Source organism: Lutra lutra, chromosome 5, assembly GCF_902655055.1.
Source record: "Lutra lutra chromosome 5, mLutLut1.2, whole genome shotgun sequence".
Taxonomy (NCBI): Eukaryota; Metazoa; Chordata; class Mammalia; order Carnivora; family Mustelidae; genus Lutra; species Lutra lutra.
In genome coordinates this window covers 24007955-24014110 of record NC_062282.1, presented here as the reverse complement: position 1 = coordinate 24014110, position 6156 = coordinate 24007955, and the positions used below count along the sequence as shown (strand labels likewise).

At 36.5% G+C, this 6156-nt stretch overlaps 1 long non-coding RNA gene across 1 annotated transcript; it reads left to right on the top strand.

Moving 5' to 3' along the window:
• The first annotated feature begins 1007 nt into the window (after nucleotides 1–1007).
• Nucleotides 1008–3911, top strand: LOC125100545 (uncharacterized). The gene is made up of 3 exons (XR_007127584.1): nucleotides 1008–1029; nucleotides 2595–2727; nucleotides 3739–3911. It is a non-coding gene; the product is annotated as an uncharacterized LOC125100545 (long non-coding RNA).
• The last annotated feature ends 2245 nt before the right edge of the window (nucleotides 3912–6156 follow it).

Below are 6156 nucleotides of genomic sequence, written 5' to 3'. Positions count from 1 at the left end.
CTTATCCTCCTGGTGCTGTAGTATTTTGCAAAAGGGCTGGGGGAAAAAAATACTTGAAACACAATGAAAACTTTATCCTTAATACTGCTTATTCTCTCATAAATATTGGTGGCTGTTATAGACAGAAAGTTTGTGTCTCCGAAAATTCATATGTTGAAACCCCTGATTCCCAATGTGATGGTATTAGGAAGTGGGTCCTTGGGACATAATCGGGTGGATCCCTCATGATGCATTAATGCCCTTAGAAGATAGCTTATTTTCACTCTGTCTACTCTCTGACATGGAGGACGCAAGAAGGCAGCCTTCTGCAAACTAGGAAACAAGTTCTCACTAGATACCAGATCGGCCAGCACCTTCATCTTGGGCTTCTTAGATATGAGAAATGTGTTTAGTGTTTCAATTATACAGCCTGTGGTAAATTTATTACTAACGATCCAATCTAACCAGGACAGTGGCCATGTCAGTTTTTATATTTGATTTAGCAGATTTTAATCTCTTTTAAAATTCAAATATATCAGGACACCTGGGTGGCTCAGTAGGTTAAGTGCCTGCCTTTGGCTCAGGTCATGATCCCAGGGTTCTGGGATTGAGTTCTGCATCGGACTCCTTGCTCAGCAGGACTGCTTCTCTCTCTGCCTGCTCTTCTCCCTGCTTGTGCATTTCTCTCTCTGGCAAATAAATAAATAAAATCTTAAAAAAATAATAAATTAAACTAAATTAAAAATATATTAGCCCTCTCTACTTTCCCTTCCTGCCCAATCTAGGTGATTAAAAAAAATAATTCCTCAGTCTAGGGCTCAATCTTTTGGCAGTACTGTCATAAAGCTACAGCTTTACAGGTATAAGTTGTGGAGTGCAATATGATTTGTACAGCCAGAAAGCCCAAATTAAAGTAAATTTGCATCAATTGGGGGATGACTGGAAAAAATACACTATGTTGTATCATAGAATAATATGCCTTTTTAAAGACAGAGTTTCTTCTGAATTTATTGACTGGAAGAGGCTTCCATGATGGTTTAAATGACAAGAGTAAGTTGTAATGAAAGGTATATACAGATCTTCCTCAACTTATGATGAGGTTCTGTCCCAATAAGCCCATCATACATTGAAAGTATTTGAAGTCGAAAATCCGTTTAATACACCTACCCTGTCAAACATGATAGCTTAGTTTAGCCTGTTTTAAGAACATTTACTTTAGGGTATGGTTGGCACAAAATCATCCAACACAGACTATTTTATAATAAAGTGTTGAATATCTCACATAATTTACTGAATATTGTACTGGAAGTGAAAAATACAATGGCTGTACAGATACAGAATGGGTGTAAGAGTATCGGTTGTTCACCCTGATGATCACATGGCTGACAGGGAGCTGCAGCTCGCGTGATATCGCCCAGAATTACGAGAGAGTATCGTACCACACATTGCTAGACTAGGAAAAGGTAAAAATTTCAAAATTCAAAGTAAGCTTTCCATTGAATGTGTATTGATTTAGCATGAGCATACAGTTGAAAAACCCTAAGCAGAGCTATTGTATGCTGGGGACTGTCTTACAATAGTATGTCTTGATGTTAATCACAAATGAATAAGCAAGGTCCCAAACTTAAATAATTTTATAATCATGAAGATCGATTTGGAAGAGAAAATATTAATCTGGTAACACAGTTTATAGAAATGAGGTGGAAAAGAGAAAGTAGAGAGGGAGATGCAGGTTAGAGTATAATAAAACAAGTAATTGGAAACCTCAAAAATATACAGCCACACAGGTGATGTTTAAATTGAATCCCAGGGTTCTGGGATCGAGCCCCACATCGGGCTCTCTGCCCAGCAGGGAGCCTGCTTCCTTTCCTCTCTCTCTGCCTGCCTCTCAGCCTACTTGTGATCTGTCTGTCAAATAAATAAATAAAAATAAATAAATAAATAAAATGTCAAAAATTTAAATAAGCACATGTATGTTTATATACATCCATATGACTGCCATGGGGGTTTGGATGGATTAATTTTGTTACTTCCAAACATGTAATTTTGCAGCTAATTAAAAACTTATGTACATTCATTTTTAATTAACATAAGACTGTACAAATGGAAAAAAACTTCAACTGTCTTACATAGCTTATTTAGCCAATGTATACAATGGGGAATTTCTAAGTTTTCTATAGCAAATTGTATTTTTATTTCTTAATTAAGTAAAGAGTGTAAATAAAAAATAAAATATTTCACTGAAATTCAAAAAATATGGAAAATCTATGAAAATTGAGAGTAATTATTTTGGGAACAATAGTGATCCATGGTTAAAAGGAACCTCTGTGTCGTGTTTAGTTAAAACATAGTTCAGCACAGACAGTGACATCTGGTCCTCTCTTATGCAAACATTTTGGTTTTTATGTGCCTGTTGAAGGTGGTTCATCATGGAATTTAAGTGTAAGTGTATAGTTATTGAATCATCATTTTAGATTTCAGTTTGTTTTTTCTATTTTTTAAATTTAAGTGATTTTAAACAATTTTCTAAATTTCCTAAACTACAAATTCTGTGTTTTTAAAATCATCCTTTGTAGGAACTTTCTCAAAGTAGCATGGTTGTATTCTTTCTCCAGCTGCAGGGCTCAAAGATTCCCACCTGCCCTTGCTGTCACCACACCTCGTTTGAGATTCCTAGTTCTCCAACGTCTGGCTTCCAACATCCACAGAAAAATTAACAAGAGGAAGGTTTAAGAGCTCTTCAAACAGGTACTGAGATATTACATGTCTACCCTGGTCCTCTGGGACAACATCTCAGGATACCTCTTAAACTTGCTGATTCAAAGCTCAGGTAAAACACCCTTTCACAAACAACTGCCTAAGATGGCCGCCATCCATCCTCTCCCCACTCCCCACTTCCCTCGGGATAGCAATGGGTCCAGGCAGGTAGTTTTAAACAAATGACAGAATAATTGAATGAATGATTATAAATTCATCCTTTACTTCAATTCTTATATACTCTCATAGAATTGGGAAAGAAGGTTGAAAGGTGATAAATATTCACATGTTAGGCTAAGTGCTTTCAAGTGGAATGAAAAGTGAAGGCTCATTGTCAGGTAAGAATTTCACATCCTAGCACTCCCATCCCTGCAATTAATCTCTGGAATAATATTTAATTCATTATAAAATGATATTCAGCTGGTTTCTTGGTTATTGCCCTGTTAATATTATTAGTAACACTTAATATCCCATTATTCAATTATTTGAGGTAGCAAAGTTCAGATTGTAGGTATGGCTCGATATAAGGACTGACAAGGTTCTGGCTCTAAGACTAGCCTACTCTATTTTTCATCTCGTTGGTTAGAACAGTCTTGTTGAAATCCTTCTTTATAGGATACAAGCATAACCAATGCAGTCTAAATTTAGCAGGGCTAAATCTAGGCCAGGAAAATTTTTAAGAGTATGACCAAGTTTTTGAATGCTAACTCTGGATAGTCAGCATGTATCACTAAATAATATTTTGAAGAATAAATAAGCTAATCGCATTGAGCTTTAAGTGCAATGCCCAGCACATAATAAGTGATACATTATCATGATGATGATGATGATGTTGATTTATTGACAGTATTACGGTGATTCCCAAATGTTTTTGGTCTCAGGGACTCTTTATACTCTTAGATATTATTGAGCATCCAAAAGGACTGTTGTTTGTGTGCATTTTATCTACCAATACATACTGCATTCACAATTGAAACTGAGAAATTTTCAAAATATTTGAAGGATTGACTTATGGGATTATGAAGACTGAGAATTCCCATGATCTGTTGTCTGCATGCTGGAGCCCCAAGAAAGCCAGTGGTATAGTTCTCCTCCAAACATGGAGGCCTGAGAACCATGGAAGACAATGGTGTAAGTCCCACTCTGAGTTTGAAGTTTCAAGCATCTGAGCACCAGAGTCCAGTGTCTTAGGGCAAGAGAAGATGGATGTCCCAGCTTGCACAGAGAGCAGATTCATCTTTTTGATCTTTTCAAGCCCATACCAGGTAGGATGACTACTTACATTAGTGAGAGTGATCTAATTTACTTAGTCTACCCTTTCAAATACTAATCGCTTACCAAAACATCCTCACAGACACTCCCACTAATAATGTTTTACCAGCGATCTGGGCATCCCTTAGCCCAGTCAAGTTGACATATAAAATTAACCATCATAGAAGTGGCATTGCTTTACCTATTGTTTTTTATTTTCCCCTTCTAATTTCTTTAATGGTTGGTTCAATGCTGTTCAATAGACATATAGGGCAAGGCACAGATATTAGCCATATGTAAAATTTCAAATTTTCCAGTATTTGCATTTTTAAAAAGGGACACATGGCATTCATTTTCCTATGTTTTATTTTCAATATATCCAAACTATTTTCAATTCAACATGTAATTAAGATAAACAATTATTGGGGCACCTGGGAGGCTCAGTGGGTTAAAGCCTCTCCCTTTGGCTCAGGTCATGATCCCAGGGTCCTGGGATCAAGCCCTGGGATCAAGCCCTGCATTGGGCTCTCTGCTCAGCGGGGAGCCTGCTTCTTCCTCTCTCTCTCTGCCTGCTCTCCACCTACTTGTAATCTTTGTCTGTCAAATAAATAAACAAATAAAATCTTTAAAAAAAGAGAGAGAAACAATTACTAAGATATTTTACTCTCTTTTTTAAAAATACAAAATCTCTTAAATCCAGTAGTTGTTTTACACTACAGCTCATTTCAGAAGTTATCACAGTGTAGGTGCTCAGTGGCCCTATAAAGACAGTGGATACTCAACACCACAGACCTGGTTTAGTGAAAGAAAGCTACTTAAAGTCTGGTGTTGCTATTACATACTATGTAGCTCCTCAAAATTTTCTCTATATTCATGAGAAAAATAAGAATAAAAAGATAATAATTTATAATTATTACCAAACTAATCTGATCTCCATGAACCCTGGGAGGTCTACAATTGGAGAAGCACTGCAATACTGGGAAGGTGAATTGATTCTTATCTTATGAATTTTGAAGGTATAAAGTGGGTCTTTCTTTCCTACTTCTTTGCCTTTATTCAGTGATTGGTGGCAGAAATATACTGATCCCACCCCCCTACCTTTGAGGTTCTCAGAAAACTCATGGAAGTAGTTGAGTTGGGAATGAGAGGTTGTACGGCTTTCTGGGGCAGATCTGCCTAGCTGCCAGGTCAGCCTAGGAAATCCAAAACCTTCCATGAAGCTGCTGCCTCCTTCAGGTGTACATTGGAAATGTTCATGTTTTCATGTTTTCTTAACTCTTGCCTGGTTATTTATTTATTTATTTATTTAAGAACTTCCCTGGGTTGTTTGTTTTTTAGTTTGTTTTAATCCTTAGTCATCTTTAAGGAACCTCGCCTCCAAAGTATCCCTCATTCCTTTTCACCCATCTGCCATTGGTTGGGAGAAGACAATGGGCCTCTTTTTCTTTTCTTTTTTTTTTTTTAATTTTAATTCTAATATTGTTAATGTAGTGTTATATAATATAGTGCTATATTAGTTTCAGGTGTACAATATAGTGATTAAGCAATTTCTTACATCACCCTGTGCTCATCGAGACACTCCTTAATCCCCATCACCTGTTTAACCTATCCCCACCCACCTCCCCTCTGGTAACCACTAGTTCTCTACGGTTAAAAGTCTGTTTTCTTGGTTTGTTTCTCTCTGGGTTTTTGTTTTTCTTTGTTCATTTGTTTGCTTCTTAAATTCTACATATGAGTGAAATTATGTGGTATTTGTCTTTCTCTGGCTTATTTCTCTTAGCATTATACTCTCTAGCTCCATCCATGTTGTTACAAATGGCAAGATGTCATTCCTTTTTATGGTGGAATAATAATCCATTTTGTATATATACCACATCTTCTTTATCAAACAATAGGCCACTTTCTAAAGAGTTTAACATTCAATTTTGTGTTCAAAGCTAGTTGTTTCTCTGTCTTTGTCTCTCGTCTCTCTCTCCCTCTCCACCCTACCTTATAGGTAAATATTAAGCAATTTCCGAAGGCAGAGTAATCTGTCTGTTCTCTCTACAGTGTCCTCTTTACAAACTATTGTTTTCAGATAAAGTTTAGGTTCTGAGTCCTTGAGGCTTTGGCTTTTAACAATCTCCAATTTTTCAAAGTCAAAAGCACTTTTGTCTTTACTACTTCTGA